This window comes from Trachemys scripta, chromosome 3 (assembly GCF_013100865.1).
Source record: "Trachemys scripta elegans isolate TJP31775 chromosome 3, CAS_Tse_1.0, whole genome shotgun sequence".
NCBI classification, from domain to species: domain Eukaryota; kingdom Metazoa; phylum Chordata; order Testudines; family Emydidae; genus Trachemys; species Trachemys scripta.
The window spans coordinates 88,633,052-88,654,353 of record NC_048300.1 but is presented as its reverse complement, the minus strand read 5'-3'; the positions used below and the strand labels follow the sequence as shown (position 1 = coordinate 88,654,353).

Below are 21,302 nucleotides of genomic sequence, written 5' to 3'. Positions count from 1 at the left end.
GGCAATAACTTCCTTACACCAGCTATAACTTCATGTTTAACACCATTCCTTTCAAGATGGATTCTGGCTAAAGGCACACTTACAGTAAACTCATAGGTTTCAGAGTAGCAGCCGTGTTAGTCTGTATCCGTAAAAAGAACAGGAGTACTTGTGGCACCTTAGAGACTAACAAATTTATTAGAGCATAAGCTTTCGTGGACTACAGCCCACTTCTTCGGATGCATCTCTAATAAATTTGTTAGTCTCTAAGGTGCCACAAGTACTCCTGGTTTTTTTAGTAAACTCATAGAGGATTACAGTATTCACTCTCTTATCTGGTAAATAATCTTCCTTTTTGACAAGATCTGCTTAACAAGAGTGATGTTAGAAGCTGTAATTGACCCTAAACAGCTTTTACCATTGACTTTTACATTCTCTGCACAAGTTATGGGGTTGCCTTCACCTGCGCTCACAGTAAAAGCATTTACATAAAAGGTGGCAGTGTTGGGGTGAATTTGGTTACACACAGTTAACTGCTTAGAGTTAGACCATATGCTTAGAATGACTATAGCTGGCTCCCCACTAGGACCCCGGTCACAGTGGCGTAGTCTGGCTAGGATCCACAGAACCAGGTCAAGTAAGCTTAGGGTGACCAGATGAGGGAAAGAAAAAATCAGGACACATGGGGGGGGGGGGGGGGGGGGGAAAAAAAAAAAAAAAAAAAAAGCTGAGTCAGTCCATGCCGGCAGAGCTTTGGATCAGAACCCAACACTGTTAAAATTTGAAATTTGATATTGAGAGTTTTAAAGGTTTAAGATCAGTGACCATGAGCCAGAAGGCATCAGCAGAAGCAATCAAACTTGAAGCTGCTGAAAGAGAATGCCTGTGTTTTGCACATGAACAAACAATGGCATATATGCGATTGCAGGAACTAGAAGCTAAGGCAGAAATGGACAGACTTAAGCTCCAACTCAGAAGAATAAAGGAACTGTATCATCCTGAAGAGCCAGCTCCTCTCAACAGCAATGTTACAAACTGGATAGATTCTATTCCCATCTTTGCTGTTGAGAGGAGCTTCCTTTGTTTCAAACAAAAAGCTGCCCAACACATGGCTTGGAGGCCTTAGAGTCCAGTCCATAGGGTGCCCCTGCATATCTTGCTAACTCATAAGGTGTATCTGCCTTCTCTCAATGGATCAGTTGTATAGCTGATGGTCCTTAATTGGCCATCAAGCAGGCTAGGCAGAGCTGATACCCCCAGACAGTTTGGGCATGTCTACACTACACAATTAGGTCAATTTTATAGAAGTTGATTTTTAGAAATCAATTTTATACAGTCGATTGCATATGTCTCCACTAAGCGCATTAAGTTGGCGGAGTGCGTCCTCACTACCGTGGCTAACATCGACGTATGGAGCAGTGCACTGTGGGTAGCTATCCCACAGTTCCTGCAGTCTCCGCCGCCCATTGGAATTCTGGGTTAAGCTCCCAATGCCTGATGGGGCAAAAACATTGTTGCGGGTGGTTTTGGGTACATGTTGTCAGTCACCCCTCCCTCCGTGAAAGCAACGGCAGACAATCGTTTCATGCCTTTTTTCCATGCAGACGCCATAGCACGGCAAGCATGGAGCCCACTCAGCTCAACTCACCGTCACCGCTGCTGTTGTGTCCTTGGTGTTGCTGTCAGCAGACGGTGCATTAGGACTGCTAACTGTCATCATCCATTGCTTCCACTGCAACTCTGCTCTCCTGGTGCCATGAATCCACCTAGCGGATCGTCTCATCGTTCTGTATAAATATCTATTCTTGTGGCATCCATCGTCATCCACTGCTTCCGCTGCAACTCTGCTCTCCTGCAGACGCCATACCAAGGCAAGCATGGAGCCCGCTCAGCTCACAACTGCTTTTGTGAGCATTGTAAACACCTTGCGCATTATCCTTCAGTATGTGCAGAACCTGCAAAAGCAGGCAAGGAGGCCATGACAGTGCGATCACAATAGTGATGAGGACATGGACATAGACTTCTCTCAAAGCACGGCCCCTGGCAATTTGGACATCATGGTGGTAATGGGGCAGGTTCATGCCATGGAACACCAATTCTGGGCCCAGGAAACAAGCACAGACTGGCGGGACCGCATAGTGTTGCAGGTCTGGGATGATTCCCAGTGGCTGCGAAACTTTCGCATGCATAAGGGCACTTTCATGGAACTTTGTGACTTGCTTTCCCCTGCCCTGAAGTGCAAGAATACCAAGATGAGAGCAGCCCTCACAGTTGAGAAGCGAGTGGTGATAGCCCTGTGGAAGCTTGCAATGCCAGACAGCTACTGTTCAGTCAGGAATCAATTTGGAGTGGGTAAATCTACTGTGGAGGCTGCTGTGATCCAAGTAGCCAACGCAATCACTCTGCTGCTGCTATCAAGGATAGTGACTCTGGGAAATGTGCAGGTCAAGTGGATGGCTTTGCTGCAATGGGGTTCCCTAACTGTGGTGGGGTGATAGACAGAACACATATCCCTATCTTAGGACCGGACCACCTTGGTAGCCAGTACATAAATCGCAAGGGGTACTTTTCAATGGTGCTGCAAGCATTGATGGATCACAAGGGATATTTCACCGACGTCAACATGGGATGGCCAGGAAAGGTGCATGACGCTCGCATCTTCAGGAACTCTGGTCTGTTTGAACAGCTGCAGGAAGGAACTTACTTCCCAAACCAGAAAATTACCGTTGGGGATGTTGAAATGCCTATAGTTGTCCTTGGGGACCCAGCCTACCCCTTAATGCCATGGCTCATGAAGCCATACACAGGCACCCTGGACAGTAGTAAGAAGCAATTCAACTATAGGCTGAGCAAGTGCAGAATGGTGGTAAAATGTGCATTTGGATGTTTAAAAGCTCTCTGGCGCAGTTTACTGACTAGGTTAGACCTCAGTGAAACCAATTTTCCCATTGTTATTGCTGCTTGCTGTGTGCTCCACAATATCTGTGAGAGTAAGGGGGAGACGTTTATGGCGGGGTGGGAGGTTGAGGCAAATCGCCTGGCGGCCGATTACATGCAGCCAGACACCAGGGTGATTAGAAGACACAGGTGGGTGCCCTGCGCATCAGAGAAGCTTTGAAAACCAATTTAATGACTGACCAGGCTACGGTGTGACAGTTCTGTTTGTTTCTCCTTGATGAAAACCTGCCCCCTTGGTTGGCGCTACTTCCCTGTAAGCCAACCGACCGCCCCTCTTCAATCACCGCTTTCAGAGGCAATAAAGTCATTATTGTTTCAAAATCATGCATTTTTTAGTAATTCATCACACAAATAGGGGGAAAACTTGCGGGAAGGGTGGGTGAGGAGGGAAGCACCAGGTGGGGTGGTGGATGAGGAGAGGAGGGAAGGACTACACTACAGTTCCAAACTTATTGAATGCCAGCCTTCTGTTGCTTGGGCAATCCTCTGGAGTGGAGTGGCTGGGTGCCCATAGCCTTCCCCTCCTTCCCTCCGCGTTCTTGGGCATCTGGGTGTAGCTAATGTAACGCCAATATTTAAAAAGGGCTCTAGAGGTAATCCCGGCAATTACAGATCGATAAATCTAACGTCGGTACCGGGCAAATTAGTCGAAACAATAGTTAAGAATAAAATTGTCAGACACATAGAAAAACATAAACTGTTGAGCAATAGTCAACATAGTTTCTGTAAAGGGAAATCGTGTCTTACTAATCTATTAGAGTTCTTTGAAGGGGTCAACAAACATGTGGACAAGGGGGATCCAGTGGACATAGTGTAATTAGATTTCCAGAAAGCCTTTGACAAGGTCCCTCACCAAAGGCTCTTATGTAAATTAAGCTGTCATGGGATAAAAGGGAAGGTCCTTTCATGGATTGAGAACTGGTTAAAAGACTGGGAACAAAGGGTAGGAATTAATGGTAAATTCTCAGAATGGAGAGGGGTAACTAGTGGTGTTCCCCAAGGGTCAGTCCTCGGACCAATCGTATTCAACTTATTTATAAATGATCTGGAGAAAGGGGTAAACGGTGAGGTGGCAAAGTTTGCAGATGATACTAAACTGCTCAAGATAGTTAAGACCAAAGCAGACTGTGACGAACTTCAAAAAGATCTCACAAAACTAAGTGATTGGGCAACAAAATGACAAATGAAATTTAATGTGGATAAATGTAAAGTAATGCAAATTGGAAAAAATAACCCCAACTATACATACAATATGATGGGGGCTAATTTAGCTACAACAAGTCAGGAAAAAGATCTTGGAGTCATCGTGGATAGTTCTCTGAAGATGTCCACGCAATGTGCAGAGGCAGTCAAAAAATCAAACCGGGTATTAGGGATCATTTAAAAAGGGATAGAGAATAAGACAGAATATATTATTGCCCTTATATAAATCGATGGTACGCCCACATCTCGAATACTGCGTACAGATGTGGTCTCCTCATCTAAAAAAAGATATACTGGCACTAGAAAAGGTTCAGAAAAGGGCAACTAAAATGATTAGGGGTTTGGAACGGGTCCCATGTGAGGAGAGATTAAAGAGGCTAGGACTCTTCAGCTTGGAAAAGAGGAGACTAAGGGGGGATATGATAGAGGTATATAAAATCATGAGTGATGTGGAGAAAGTGGATAAGGAAAAGTTATTTATTTATTCCCATAATACAAGAACTAGGGGTCACCAAATGAAATTAATAGGCAGCAGGTTTAAAACAAATACAAGGAAGTTCTTCTTCACGCAGTGCACAGTCAACTTGTGGAACTCCTTACCTGAGGAGGTTGTGAAGGCTAGGACTATAACAGCGTTTAAAAAAGAACTGGATAAATTCATGGTGGTTAAGTCCATTAATGGCTATTAGCCAGGATGGATAAGGAATGGTGTCCCTAGCCTCTGTTTGTCAGAGGGTGGAGATGGATGGCAGGAGAGAGATCACTTGATCATTGCCTGTTAGGTCCACTCCCTCTGGGGCACCTGGCATTGGCCACTGTCGGTAGACAGGATACTAGCCTAGATGGACCTTTGGTCTGACCCGGTACGGCCGTTCTTATGTTCTTATGTTCATTTGCTGCAATGCTTTTGTGACAGTGTACCCCATAAGACTTTATGGGGAGGGGGTGCTTATAAATGTATGTATGACATAACTGGGATATGTTTTGTGCTGTCTGTGCCAGGTAACGTATCTCCGGAAAGGTTATGGTCTACTATATCTATTCATCCTATTTGTACATATAGATATCATTTTCTACTTGAGGTTAAGAATATGGGCTGTATGCTTGCTTGGTTTCTAAGTAAGCTTTGGGAGGCATTTGGTCAGCTTCTTTAGGAAGGAATTCGCTAGGTTAAGTACCTGATCAGGAAACACTTGGAGAACAATGCATCTTGGAATGCTCCAATCCACATAAGAAGTCTTCCTGGAGACATGCAAGATATCAGGTGGACAATGGCTTCGGCCCGTAAAGACTGAGTCATGCAGGGGCATGTGATTTGCCCAGGTGACTCCAAAACTCCATCTTGGAGCTGGACTTTGCATAGGAGGGGGGTCCCCACCCACAAGAGTCTATTTAAACCCGTGGGAGACCCTTCCATTTTGTCTTCAGCTGGCTAAAGAAGGAGCCTCTCCACCCCCCCCGCCAGGATACTTGAAGGAGACTGAAACAAAGGACAGTAACTACAGGAGGTGTGAGTGATTGCTGGACCCAGGCTAAAAGGAGATTAGCCTGTAAAAGGGAGCACTCTGGAACTGGTGAGGAAATTATCTATATTCAGTTTGATTAGGCATAGATTTGCGCATTTTATTTTATTTTGTTTGGTGACTTACTTTGTTCTGTCTGTTACTACTTTGAACCACTTAAATCCTACTGTCTGTATTTAATAAAATCACTTTTTATTTAGTAATTTACTCAGAGTATGTATTAATACCTGGGGGAGCAAACAACTGTGCATATCTCTCTATCAGTGTTATAGAGGGCGAACAATTTATGAGTTTGCCCTGCATAAGCTTTATGCAGGGTAAAACGGATTTATCTGGGTTTAGACCCCATTGGGAGTTGAGTATCTGAGTGCTAAAGACAAGCACACTTCTGTGAGCTGGTTTCAGGTAAACCTGCAGCTTTGGGACAAGTGATTCAGACCCTGGATCTGTGTTAGAGCCAGACAGGAGTGTCTGGCTCAGCAAGACAGGGTGCTGGAGTCCTGAGCTAGCAGGGAAAACAGGAGCAGGGGTAGTCTTTGCACATCGGGTGGCAGCTCCCAGGGGGGTTTCTGTGATCCAACCCGTCACAGCTTTGTTTTGCAATGATTCCAGATTACTTGCTACTGGCTCGGAGTGTTAAAGTGTCCTCCATGGAGGACGGAATAAGGCTGCCCTCCCCAGAAACCTTCTACAAAGGCTTTTAGAGTACCTCCAGGAGAACTTAATGTCCCTGGAGGATTTCTGCTCCATTCCCAGACACATTAACAGACTTTTCCAGTAGCTATACTGGCCGCGAATGCATCCCAAATCTTCAGGGCAAATTAATCATTAAACACGCTTGCTTTTAAACCCTGTATTATATTTACAAAGGTACACTCACCAGAGGTGCCTTCTCCGGCTTCATGGTCTGGGAGCCTGCCTTGGGAGGGTTGGGAGAGTATTGGATCCAGGGTGATGAACAGTTCCTGGCTGTTGGGGAGAAGGGATTCTCTGCTTGCCTGCTGTGCACTATCCTCAACCTCCTCCTCATCTTTCTCATTCACAAAATCCTCATTCCTGTTGTGTGAGACTCCCCCCTTGTAGGTGTCCACGGACAGTGGTGGGGTAGTGGTAGGGCCCTTCCCCCAGAATTGCATGCAGCTCATCATAGAAGTGGCATGTATGGGGCTCTGACCCGGAGCGACCGTTTGCCTCCTTTGTTTTTTGATAGGCTTGCCTGAGCTCCTTAATTTTCACATGGCACTGCTGTGTGTCCCCGTTGTAGCCTCAGTCCATCATGCCCTTGGAGATTTTGGCAAATATATTGGCATTTCGTCTTTTTGAACGGAGTTCTGCCTGCATGGATTCTTCTCCCCATACAGAGATCAGATCCAGTACCTCCCATTCGGTCTATGCTGGAGCTCTTTTACAATTCTGGGACTGCATGGTCACCTGTGCTGATGAGCTCTGCATGGTCACCTGTGCTGATCAGCTCACCACGCTGGCCAAACAAGAAATGAAATTCAAAAGTTTCCGGAGCTTTTCCTGTCTACCTGACCAGTGCATCTGAGTTGAGAGTGCTGTCCACAGCGGTCACATTGGAGCACTTTGGGATAGCTCCTGGAGGCCAATACTGTCGAATTGCACCCACACTACCCCAAATTTGACCCAGCGAGGTCGATTTTAGCACTAAACCCCTCGCCAGGGAGGAGTACAGAAATAGATTTTAAGAGCCCTTTAAGTCGTCAAAACAGGCTTGGTCGTGTGGACGGGTGCAGGGTTAAATCGACCTAATGCTGCTAAATTCGACCTAAACTCATAGTGTAGACCAGGGCTGGGGGTGTATCCAAGAAGCATAGCCCAAATTTGAAATACAGACATACATATCTATAACTCATAATAAAAAGATGATACAAACACATACATGAGATTATCATAGCTGGGAAATTATAACATTTTTCAGATACCTTACATGGCCTATCTGGCATAACTCATTACAATTTTACAATATTGATATTCATAATATTCTCAAGTGTCCCCCAGATTCCATACAGCATCACACAAGGGTCACCACCCAATTAAATCAATAGCTAGCAGGTTTAAAACAAACAAAAGGAAGTATTTATTCACTCAGTGCACAGTCAACCAGTGAAACTTGTTGCCAGTGGATGTTGTAAAGGCCAAAAGTATAACTGGGTTCAAAATGGAATTAGATAAATTCATGGAGGATAGGTCCATCAATGGCTATTAGCCAAGATGGTCAGGGATGTAAGCCCATGCTCTGGGTGTCCCTAAACCTCTGACTTCCAGAACCTGGGACTGGCAACAGAGGGGATCACTCTAAAACTGCCATGTTCTGTTAATTTCCTCTGAAGCATCTGGCACTGGCCACTGTTGGAAGACAGGATACTGGGCTAGATGGACCATTGGTCTGACCAAGTATGACCGTTCTTGTGTTCTTATGCTCCCAGTCATCTACAGGGATTCAGTCTGGGATCCCTGGATCTAAAGCATGAGTTTCTAGTACTGCTTTAGCTAAAGGACAAAACCTATTTGTTTAAAGGCAGTAATACATTCATGACCTTTTATACATGCTATACATGCCATTGTTAGCATGCGTTATGTTTGCATTAGATTGTTTAGGGCAGGAATCATCTTTGCATTATAGGTGTGTGTACCTTTTAGAGGCATTCAGTTCCATCTGTGCCTGGTTATCTCCCAGGTCATAGGACCAAGAGGCCAGAGAGCATGGGCCGGAGAGGCAGCCATGTTAGGAGATAGAAGAAGCAGTCTGTGCTCAGTATGGGAGAGAGCCAGAAGGAAGCTACTGAGCAGCCATAGTCTGGAGAAGAATAAGTGATGACTTCCTGTGGGGAGGGAGCTGGGAAAAGGAGGCAGGACAACATTTGGTGGAGGAAAGCCTAGGATATGCCATGGAGAAGGCCTATGAGGAGACTCCCAGTATAGGAAGAAGCCCAAGAAAGATCCAAACAGTGAGAAGGAAACAGAAACAGTGGCACTAGACGTCAGAGAGGTAGGCCAAAATGCTTACTGTGTGTACAATGGCTACCATACTGGGACCCAGATCTCAGACTGGGGTCTGTAGGTGCTACCACGATACAAACTAATAAAACAATAGACTAGACAAGAGTTACTGCAAACTGTTAAAATTCTAGACTTCAAAGCAGAAAAATGTATTGAAAGAATGGCTGAAAGAGCATTATCTGTAAGGCATTTTTAAGGCCACTGTCAACTGAGTTATTCAGGAAAGATTATAGTATATTTACAATTAAATTGAAGTTCTGGAAAACCGAGCATGATGTTCTTAGTTTGGAGCAATAGGTGTTGCAAAGGAAGCTGCATACAAAGTAATGACTGGATTTGTAACAAACCCGATAACTGAAATAATGTGGGGGGAGGAGGGAGAGAATGTCTTACACAGACTGCATATTGAAAAAGTGCATAGATTCCTTCAGATGAAATCCCCAAAAATGCCATAATGAAAATGTTGAGATTTCAAGCCAAGAAAAAAGTTCTGTCACATGCTAGGAGGCTTGGACAGTTCACCTTGATGCAGCATTCTTATGCATGCATTGTAAACATGACTTTTGAAACCAGTAGTAACAGAAGGCAATTCAGAGAAGTAAGAAATAAGCTAGAGTGGGAAGGGCACAAACTACTCCAGGAAAGCTCAGAATTCACCTTAGCTCCAAAATAACATCTTCCTGAGCCATGGAAAAGGCTGGATGCTCTTTGCTTATGCTGGAAAACAAATCTTGAAAATAACAAAGAAAATGTGTGAAACAAATTTACAAACATTCCAGGAGTTAGGATGGCTGCTGGCTAAAATTAAAATTCTTCCATGGGCTACATACGTCTCTCAAGTCAGCCTTTTAGAAAGGAGAGAGTATTTTAACTTCTAACTACTTTATTCCACCGGGCCTATTTCTTCCATAACAGCAATAATTTATGTCGATAAAGATACTGAACTAACTTACAAAAGAAGGGCAAAATGCAGCAAGCTCTCTATAATGGGACCCCTATAGGTAGCTGTTTCTGGAGCTGGAAGGGAGTATGGTGAAAAACAGACAGATGGGATTCAGAAGGGATGGCATGGTGATTCAGTTGTCCACTTCTTGTTCTTAACCACTCATCCCTTCAATTGTCTCTATATTTTATCTCATTGCAGGAAAGTGTTTTGCATTTTGGTTTTATTTCTTCAGTAACTAATTCTGATGTCAAGAACAGATAAGACTGAATACATTTCTTCAAATAAGAAGCTTAGATTTTAAAAGTAGGTCTTCTGTGGTCAAAACCACAAACAGAGCACATGACTGAGGGCTGGATCTGTAATGCCCCCGTAACTGCAGAAAGTTTGGACAAGCTTGCTCTGTGAGCTTAAAAGGGAAGTCTCAATTAATTTGAAGAACCAATTTTAAGTTCCTCAGAATAAGTTCCAAGCTCTGACACGCATCTCGTCACCAGAAGATAAGGTGCTACATCCCCTTCAAAACACTGCTGTAAAATATTCAACCCACCTTGTTCTATTGTCCTTTTGTTTTAATTTTTTGTAGCTAGGGGGCCATATTTCCAGCATATATTGGAAGATGCTTTACGTGCTGTCCATACAGAATTGATAAAGTTGTGTTGGTGCTTAGGACAGAAGAAATGTCAGCTAGTCTTTTACACCTTGATATTCAAACAAAGGAAGGTGTGGGACACTTGGATCTCTAAGGCATCACTTTTATTATAATGACACTAGTGACAGGTCAAACATCTGTGTGGCCTTACGGTCTCACTAATAACATTGGCTGGGATTTTCAAAGGTATTTGGGTATCTCACTCCCCTAGCCTCTTTTGACGATTCCTGCCATTCATATTTTGTTATACTATTAATTTGTACTTATACTGTGCCTTTCAACCAAAGTACAACATGTTTTACATATATTAAATATCATGCCAATGCTCTGAGACAGATATTATTATAACCACTTTTACAGATAGAAAAATCATGGCATAGAGCTAAATACTTTGCTCTAGATCACATAATGGATCAGAAACAATGCAATATATGCAGCTTAGAAGCCTGATTTCCTGTCCCCTCCTCTAGACATACTGTAATGTCCCCTTACTAGAATGCAAGGATCTTTATTTGCAGTAACCTGTATGAATGATATTTGCTATTAATGCACATGCTGTCATTGGTTACTAAAATGTTTCAGTAAAAATATTATCTTGTAGGCAGGGTTTAGTTGGGACTGGAAGAAAGACCATGCATGCAAGAGCTAATGTGGGTTGACATGAGAGGAAAAAAATGTATGTATGTCAAACTGAGGCTTCAGAATTCTTCTTCCTGAGGGACGCTCTCTGCCCTGCGAGAATATGAACAATGCCTTATAGAAGGCATGAAATACAGTTACACTTGTTTGGGGACTGTTTTGAGCGTATAATTTTTTTCCTCTGAGCAAATCAATAAAGACAGTCCCAAGATGTTTAATTCCCCAGCTCTACGGGTAACGTGTTTATCAGGAAATTTCTGCAGAGATCTGTCTATTAGGCCATTTCACCACAGATCATTTCTAAAGGAAACGGATTTACAACAAGGTTCACAAAGAAAAGGTTTTACTAAGGCCTGGTTTTATGACTCAGTAATGCTGGCATTAAAGCATGTTGCAAGCATAGTAGTGAACTTGTTGATTATGGAAACACAATTAGCTAAAGCACATACAAGTCCTTTGGTTGTCATGTCATCCCAGGAGAGTAACTGCTCCACTCTGACAACAGACACTGAGATTATGTCTGTTATAGTAGCACAGCTTTGGCACTGCATCTATCTGTGTTGCTTTAGTGCCATAATGTTGATGCTGCCTACATTGACAGAAGCGGTTTTTCTGTCATTATAATTCTCTGAGAGGCGGTAGCTAGGTTGACGGAATAATTCTTCTGTCAACATAGCCATGTCTACACTGGGGGTTAGGTTGACCTAACCATGGCACTCAGAGCATGAAATTTTTCATAGCACTGTGCAACGTAGCAAGGTCAATCTAATTTTTAAGTGTAAACCACCCCTAAGGCTGTCAGTATTTTCAAAGGAGCCTAATGGAGATAGGCATTCCAACCCTACTGAATTTCAGTGTGAGTTGAGCCTAAAGTCACATTAGCTGAGCAAGATTTGTCTTTTGTTAGTCGTCTGAAAGAGAGTCCTAATGCCCCTCTTCCTTTAAACTTCACAAACTGGAGAAAATAGGGCCTAATCTTTGATCTTCAGCTAAAATCTGGTCTACACTTAAAAATTAGACTGACCAAGCTACGTTGCTCAGGGCTGTGAAATTTTTTTTTGCCCTGAGAGCCGTAGTTAGGGCACAGATGGCATAGATGCGGCTATGTTGACAGCAGAATTCTTCCATCAACCAAGCTATCATTTCTTGGAGAGGAAAATTTATTACACTGATGGAAAAACACTGTCCATCAATGTAGGAAGCATCTATACTACGGTGCTACAGAGGCAGCAATGTAGCTGTACTGCTGTAGCATAAACATGGCCTGAGTCTCATATCCTACCAATAAGATTCCTCCTCAATGGAGATAGTCCCATCATTACTAGAAGGTAGTGGAATGATTTCTACATTTGTGGTTACATACCAAGAAAAAAATCCATAGCCCACAACTATCTTCCTGTTATTCCAAGAAAGTTTGCCAATAACTGGTACAATATATTTTGTACTATTCATTAGTGGTACGTTGGAGTGCAGGCACTGACAAACACCTCAGATGAAAACCTTGGCCTAGTGAAGTCAACAGAAATTTTGCAATGGATCAGAATACCCAGCCACTTGATGTAGTTTACAGTAACTGTTGCTTTTGGGATGGTATCTTCTTGACATTACAGTTCATTACAGCTGGCAGACTCCTTCCTCCATAACAGGTAAAATTGAAAATAAACCACAAATTGTTCACAGCCCTGTCCAAAGTGACCAACCAAAACTGTTGGCTTTCTACCAACGAGGGTGCAAAAGTAGTCAAAGCACAATATATTTTGTCTACACCATAAAGAAAATGGGAACATACAGTACATTCATAATCAACACAAAATAAGTATGCTGGCCAAGTATATAATAAAGTGAGTTAGACTGAATGTCCTCACTTTGTCCAGAGGAAGAAAGTGAAAAAACAAATGAAACAGGACTGAGTTGGAAAAATGAATATGTAGTACTCCAAGGTGGAGCTAAATAATTAAGTACTAATGACTGAGGTGCTGGACATCTCATTGTGATCAATTAGCAATCATAAGGAGTTGATGGGCTGAGGAAAGAAGCAAAGAAATTACAAACAAAGCTCTTCTCAGAATTGTTTCCTCAGAGATAAATCCCCAGAATGAAAAACGTATAAGGGGAAAGTTCTATTTAGACCAGCTGTTAGGACCTAAAGAAGTCTGGACTTGACGTCTTATGGGATTTCAAGGTTAGCTGGCCCTAGCAGTTTGACAGTATACATGTGATCTGATCCATCCTCATCGCTGTGAGGTATGGAGTAAGACAGTAAAAATGTGTCCACGTCTTTGGCAAAGTCACATGAACAATAGTTTGCACTGAATATGAAAACACTTGTTTCCGCATGAGATGCAATAGTGCCAAAATGAAGAAACTGATACTGAAAGGAATGCTGTCTTAGAGCTTCATCATGACCAAGGGATCAATTTTGTCAGCTCTGATCACTGCAACAGGAGGAAAAGAACCATTTATATGTTCCGTGGCAGCTAATTTAATGTATTTTCATAAATACTACTCCAGTTGTTGTCACATCAACTTACTGTTCAGAAATACTCACAAACAAAAGGGATTCATTGCTTTGCTACGATGTTGCATTTGTATATGCAGATCAGTGTTTAGGTCCCTCTCAGCAGTGGGTGGAGATGTGGGAAAGGAGCAGCTTGCATCACACCCTGGCAACTGGAATAGCAGTTACCAGGCTCAACCAAAGGCATGTCTAGTCAGCTGAGAGGAAGTTTGCCATGATTTCACAGCCTTTGAGGTCAGCATTAAATGAGACAAAACATGTGTATATGAATCCTGAAGGGAAAAAAAACCCATGAACTATTATTACTGAGTCAAAGATTAAATCATGAATGAACTGCTTTCAACCACTAGAAAGCTTTGGAAATTTGAGATTTTTTTTTTTTCAGAAAAACAAGGAAAATATTCTACTGCTAAAGGGCAAATAAGGTGATGGGGTTAAAAGGGAGAGAGAGAAGCTCGAAGTATTTTACACTTGCTTCTGGCTATTAGTCTTCTCTGATCCCATAACAACAACTGGAAGAACAGTAAAGATGTTGATGGTGGAGCTTTTGTCAACTTTGCCATAAAATTTTGTGGTATGAAACTCTCAAATATTACACAGTGACACAATTCATATAGGCATGAGGCAAAGATGTTGGCTCAGGTAGCCTTTTGACTTTAGTGTGGTAATGATACTTTACAAAACATGTTGGAAAATAAAGAACTAACAGAATTAACTGTCACTGTGTCTGCTGTCAGGAATTTAGATTATACTTACATTTGACAGAAGCTTCCATTTGCAAAGTTGTCTACTGGAGTATTTCCAGTTACTTCATCTGATGTAACAAGTTTAGTTTTAGAACACAGTACAGAATATTTCCATGGCTGTGATGAATTCCTCAGCTTCCTTGGCCATTACTTATTTAGTTCAGATTGTAGTGCTAAGGCACTGCCCTTTGTTGGGGGCAGTGGCTCTGTCAATCTAGAGGGAGATGCTGAGGAAAAGCCCTTAGGGCAATGCAGCATGTATGCCCTTTTATAGCTGACAAGCCCTGCTGTTCAGCACAGTGGGTAAAGACCTGGTCCTACATTTACTCTACCCTACGAAATTTGGATAAGCTAGTACCCATGGCAGCATTAACCCTCTGCAGCCCTTGTGCTCAGGGATGTTCAGGAGCTGCAACTGTGGTCAGTGTTACTCAAAATAGGGCCAGTTAGTGTCCTTATGTACCTGGGAACTCTTCTGATCTCAGCTGCTCAAGCAGCCCATTCATCCCACAAGCATTCCAGGAGGGAGGGGGAGGTATTCAAAGAGGGAGAGGAGACCAAAAAAAGAACCTACAGTTTATACAGAGCATAGTCATACAGATCACTGCTGCTCCTACAACACTCAGCAGCTGAGCAGGAATGAGAAAGATTTGAGGAATGCTCTTCGCCCCCTTTCCCATCACAATGGGTGGCCACAATTCATCTCAAATATAAGTATTTTGAACAGTATGTGTTAGACAACAGGGTCTTCATTTAATTAATTTAGCCCTTTCTAGTGAAATTGTTCATTTCTTCACTGGATTCTACTGAAGTGACCTTTATATCCCTGGAAAATTTAGTTCAATAAACTCAACCACAAGAGTACATATTTACTAGGAAAAGTCATAGCGCGGGGAAATAACAAAATCCAACATATGTGCTTACTTAACAGCTTTTATGGAGAGGAGATTTTTCACTTCTAAAATGTATATTGATACCTCAGTATGAAGCATGGGGCTTTGGAAGTACAAATCAAGTGTTGAGTAGCTAAAGCCATATAGATCAAATAGAAAATATGAGCTCGATTCTGCAAAGTGCTGAGTACTTTGGCCCTTATCCAGCAAAGTATGTAGGCATGTGAACAGTCCCATTGAAGTCAGTGGGATTACTCATATGTTTAAAGGTAAGAATGTGGTTAAGTCATTTTATGAACTAGGGCCAGAGTCCTCAGCACCCTACTAGGCAGCAGCAAACTCACCTATGCAAAAGGTTTTAGAAATCACTTTAGGTGTCTCCGATTGGCAGTCCGTTTGTGCTAAGGCTTTTGTATTAGCTTATAATGAAGGTTTCAGCTAGGAGGAGAAATGTGGTCTGGCCTGCACAAAAGAAAAAACAGCTATAAGAATGTAGAAATAAGCAGCTGTAAGGATGTTCCTCACATAAAGATCCCTGTCTACATGGCAGTTAGGCTGAAAATGGAAGACCACATCGACACCAATTTCCCAAAATACTCCTTTCCCGTAGGGGGGAGGGGAACCAGAAAACCTATCCACTTGTAAACTTCTCCAGTAAACCTTGTTAAGATCAGCTTGTGGAGGAACATTTTCTAGAAGATCAGAGATTTTAGATGTGTAGAGAGGCCTGGCAAATCATTACTTTGTTTCTATATCTAAGATAGACAAATGTTGTTTAAGTGACCATCAGTCCTAGAGTGTGAAACCCTTCCTGGTAGTTTTCAGAAAGCAAGGTGTTGAGAACAAAGTGGAGAAAGATTGAAGCGTTAGGAGGAAAGGTGTGTGTATGAGAGGTTCACTCTCAAGACATGGTTTAAAGAATGAAACCACTAGAATAAACACACCATAGCACATCTGTTTGGGTTGTAAAACTAATTTAAAAACCGAATCAAAATGGAGTTTGAATATTTTTCTAATTAACCAGTTCTGACTGTTGTTACAGTAAAAAACGGTGTGGTTGCTGCTAAACAGCTGTTTTTCAGCTCTGCAGCAGCCACATATATTCTTTATTACTCCTGTTCAAGATGATAGCTAGAAACGCCCCCAGCCAGGGCCGGTGCAACCACTAGGCGAACTAGACAGTTGCCTAGGGCGCCAAGTGGTTGGGGCGCCAAAAAGCTCCCTCGTATTTCCCTGGACATGTCTTTAAATAGCCGTCCGGGAGGAATTGGTAGAAAGGTCCAGGATTTTTTCCCCCTGCCCCCATGCAGAGTACAGCGCAGCTGATTGGGCGCCTGGGCCTGACTGAGCCGCTCCCATTGGCCTCCAGCAGCCAGAGTCCCTCCCCCACTCCCCCCTCCCACTGCCTCAGCGCCGCGTCGCCAGTACTCTGCGGGGGAGGGGTTGTGCGCTCTGCAGCCTATTCGGTTTGGCTCCACCTGGAGCCAGTGGCTTGAGCGGCATGGTGGTAAGGGGAGTCCTGGGGGGCAGTCAGGGAGCAGGGGGAGGGTTGGATGGGTCAGGGGTTCGGGGGGGGGGCCTGTCAGGGCGGAGGTGTGGAGAGGGGTCGGGGAAGGTAGGGAGCAGGGGGGTTGGATGGGTCAGAAGTTCTGGGGGGGGCAGTCAGGGGACAGGGAGTGGTTGGAAGGGGAGTGGGAGTCCTGGGGGTCTGTCTGGGGGCGGGGGTGTAGATAAGGGTTGGGGCAGTCAGGGGACAGATAGGGGGTAGGGTTCTAGGGGGGAAGTTAGGGTGGGGGGGTCTCAGGAGGGGGAAGTCAGGGGACAAGGAGGAGGGAGGATTACATAGGGGGTGGGGTCCTGGGAGGCAGTTAGGGGAAGGAGTCCAGGAGGGGGCAGTCAGGGGACAAGGAGCGGGGGGGGTTTGGGAATTCTGAAGGGGGCATTCAGGGAGCGGGAAGTGGGAGGGAGTGGGTGGAGGCGGGGCTGTCCCCCATCCTCTTTTTTGATTGTTGAAATATGGTAACCCTAAAAAAGCGGTGCCCCGGCTCGGCAGGGAGGAGCCGCCTTCCGGAGGCACTGGAGAGCCAGAGCGTCGGCTTGTGGGGGTGGTGAGCCCCAGCCATGGAGGATCTGGCACAGCGCAGGGGGCAGCAGCCCTGCAAAGGCAGCGGCGCCACTAGCCGGGAGCAGCTGCACCCCCTGCCCCTCTTACCAGGCTGCGGCCCAGTGTGCACGCCACCCTCGGGAGCTCCTGCAGGCTGCAGCAGATGCATGCGGGCGTTGTCCCCTGTGTGCCCCCCGGCTCCTCCCTCGCCACGCTCGGGTTTAGGGTGACCAGATTACCAGTATAAAATATCGGGACGGGGGCGGAGCCAAAAAAAGGGGAGCGGAACAAAAAAAAGGGGGGGCGGAGAAAAAAAAAAAAAAGAGTTTTAAGGGGCCTGGGGCATTAGCAGGCCCCGCGCGCTGCCCTCCCCACGGAGCCTCCCACCCCCTGGCCCGCCACGGGCATATGCGGGGCGTGATGGGTCCGGTCGGGGGCAGCGCGGAGCGGGCAGGAGCCGGGGGGGCGGCAGGGGCCGAATCCCCGCTGCTGCCAAGGAGCCCCGCACCTCTCCCGCCCGCTCGCGGCTGTGGCTCCTTCCCAGCGGGACGCGTCCCCCGCTGCCCCGGGCACATGCGGCACGTGTCCCCCGCACCTAGTCTCTCTCCCGCCGGGAAGGAGCAGCTGGACGCGCGCCGCATGTGCGCGGGGCAGGCCGGGGGGCGCGTCCTGCCGGGAAGGAGCCACAGCCGCGAGCGGGAGGGAGAGGCGCGGGGCTCCCCAGCAGCAGTGGGGATTCGGCCCACGCCCCCGCGCCGCCCACCCAGCCCCTGCCCGCTCCGCGCTGCCCCCAACCGGACCCACCGCGCTGCCCCGCGGGCTGCAGGGCTGGAGCAGCCTCCAGGCTGCGCTCCCGGCCCCAGGCAGAAGCCCTCTGGCGCGGCGGGGCGGTTCACAGCTGAGCCCCCCGTCTCCCTCCCTTGCCAGCCCCCCTTTGCCCGCCCGGTGCCCGGGTGCTGGAGCTTGCACCGCCATGCTGCAAGTCTGGGAAGGAGGAGGAATGCTGGGGAAGAGGCGGGGCCAGGGCGGGGATTTGGGGAGGGAACCAATGGGGGAAGGAGAGGGCAGAGCCGGGGTGGCGCGGGGCCTGAGCGCCAGAGCGGAAGGCAAAATTTCTTCTTTGTCCAGTGTCCCGACCAAACATTGGTCGGGACGCGGGACAAAGAAGCAAATATCGGGACAGTCCCGATAAAATCGAGACGTCTGGTCACCCTACTCGGGCTCTGGGGTTCCCGGGCATGTGAGCTGCCCCTGGAGCATGGGGCTCGGAGCCTGCTCCGGGAGGGGCAGTGGCGGCGGCAGCTCACACTCCTGGGAGCCACAGAACCCAAGTGCAGCGAGGGGAGAGCTGGGGGGGACACGGGGTCTGACACCTGCGTGTATCTGCTGCAGGAGCCCCCGGGGGGTGCCAAGAGGGCCGCAGCAGGGAGCAGACGCGCGTCCCCGGTCCAGGCTGTGGCCCAGCACCCCCCCCGGGGGGCTCCTGCAGGCTGCAGTGGATGCATGTGGGCGCCGGCCCCCCATGTGTCCCCCAACTGCCCCCTTGCCATGCTCGGGTTCTGCGGCTCCTGGGCATGTGAGCCGCCACTGCCCCTCCTGGAGCAGGTTCAGGGCTTCATGCCCTGGCAGCGGCTCACATGCCCGGGAGCTGCAGAGCCCGAGCATGGCGAGGGGGCAGCTGGAGGGCATGTTGGGGGCCGGCGCCCGCATGCATCCGCTGCAGCCTGCAGGAGCCCCCGTGTGTGGGGGGGTACTGGGCCGCAGCCTGGGCAGGAGGGGTGGGGGGCACGGCTGCTCCCTGCTAGTGGAGCCGCCGCCTTTGCAGGGCTGCTGCCCCCCTTGGCCCTGCACCGTGCCAGCTCCTCCATGGCTGGGGCTCGCTGCTCCCGTAAGCGGGACACTCTGGCTCCCTGGTGCCTCCGGAAGGCGGCTCCTCCCTGCCGGGCTGCTGCAGCAGCCCAAGCCCAGTAAAGCCAGTGAGTGGACTCGGGGCGGGGGCCGCCGGGGTGGGGTGAGGTGAGGTGGGGAGGGCTCACGGTGGGGCTGTGCACCCTCCAGGGGAGCTCAGGGGGCGGGGAGAGGGGAACCTGGTCTGGGGAGCAGTCCCTGGGCAGGCTGGCCCCTGGGGTCTATAAAGGCTCATTGGGATTTGCCCCTCAATGAACCAATGTGCCGGGAGGGGGCGGGGCGGTGTGTGTGCAAGGTGGAAGTTTCGCCTAGGGCACAAAATATCCTTGCACCAGCCCTGACCCCAACTATTTCACTTGTTCTACACAGAAGGCGGGAAAAGTTGCAACTTCATTTTCAAGTTACAAGACTTGTGGGTATGCTGTTTTTCTGTTTTGTTAAAGTTGCCTGGCTCAGTGGAAAGAGTTACCAATAGTAAAAGAAGCTTGTAAGCACTTCAGATATGGAAATATGCATGTAAGGCATTATGTTGCTTCACAATATTAGACATGATTTTTAGGAATACTAATGTTTGACTCATTGACAATTTGTACAATTACACTACTTTTTTAAAAACTGGGATTGAAGGTGAGACCTTGCTTGCTACTGATCAAAAACCAAAGAAAATACCCCCTCAAATAGCTATATTTGCAAATTATGCACAGTCTATGCAAAATATGTTTGTATTAAAGCCACTGTATTCTGTCCCCCTCCATTTGTTTTCCCCTTTTACCTAAAACTGTAAATTGATTGGGATAAGAATTGTCTTTTACGATAAGTCTGTATGGTGAGACCACAAGCCATGATGTTGATCAGTATTGTCTCTTTGTTTTCTTGTCCTCCTGCTTCTGTCTTTATCTATCTGTGGTCTCTTGTCTTATACTTAGGGTACGTTTATACAAAAAATGCTATAGTGGCACAATTGCAGCTACATCACTATAGTGCTGTAGAGTAGTCACTTGCTACAGTGATGGAAGGGGATTTCCCATCGCTGCAGTAAAGCAGTAAATCCATTGCTCTGAGAGACGGTAGCTAGGTTGACAGAAGAATTCTTCTGTTGATCTAGAGGTATCTGTTCCAGGGCTTATGTCTGCTTAACTATTTCTCTCAGGGGCTTGAATTTTCCACACCCAAGCAACGTAGCTAGGTCGACCTAAATTTTATGTGTGGACTAGGTCTTAGTCCCTGCCCCAAAGAGCTTAAAGTCCATTATTTGTTCTTTATTTGTACAGCATCTAGCACAATGGGGTCCTAGTCCATGACTGTGATACTGGGGGTATATCTACACAGCCTGCGGCAGCGAGCCTCCCAACCTGGGTCAACAAACTTGGCCTCAGGCTACCACCCTCAAAATAGCTGTGTAGACATTGTGGCTTGGGTTCTGAAGCCCACCTCCCTCCTTAGGCTTCAGAGCCAGAACTGCAGCCCCAACATCTACAAAGCTATTTTTAATGTGCTTGCTGCAACCCCAAGTCTGTGGACCTGGGCTGGGAGGCTCACTGCTGCAGGCTATTAGATGAACCTCTAGGCACTAAGGTAGTACAAATAAATAATAATAATTAATTATCATATAATATCTAGTTCAATGGACCTGATTGGTCTTTTACCTGTAACTGTAATACTATCAGCTCGCTGAGGCTCAGATGACACACAGATCACAAATGAATTACACATCAAAAGACTGTAGTTGAGGAAACTTAATGTGATAGTAGATTCATTTCCTTGTGGCCCAGTTTTCTGAAATTACTGTTCCAAGACTGAATGGAAGATATTGACTTTCATAGAAAAAGCAACCTCCCCTCCCCCCAAATAAACCCAGACAGTAAAATGTTATTTTATTTGCATTTTAAAGAAATATTTGGCAGTGGGAATGGTTGATTAAAAATGCATTCACTTTTGCATTAGTGGTATTTTTTGGTAGGAAGGTAAATATACCAGCTGTGTCAAGTGAATCTACCAGTGGAAATCCCTCCAGTACATTAAGGGCTGAAGCAAAAAGTTGAATGAGGAGGATGCAGACCCCACTCCCCCAAAGTGAGATTTGAATGGCTCGAGGGATTGTACAAACTGCCTAAGAATGTTCATCACCCAAAGGACCGGATCTTCCAGCAAATGGGTGAGGAGAGCTGAAGTAAGTCTGAACATTCAGGGCCAGATGCTGTCATCAGTTATG

The 21,302-nt window shown here is 46.3% G+C and overlaps 1 protein-coding gene across 5 annotated transcripts in view; it reads left to right on the top strand.

Moving 5' to 3' along the window:
* Window positions 1-21,302, top strand: part of LOC117874810 (probable palmitoyltransferase ZDHHC14) — a 343,602-nt gene that overhangs the window by 221,521 nt on the left and 100,779 nt on the right. The window lies entirely within an intron of this gene.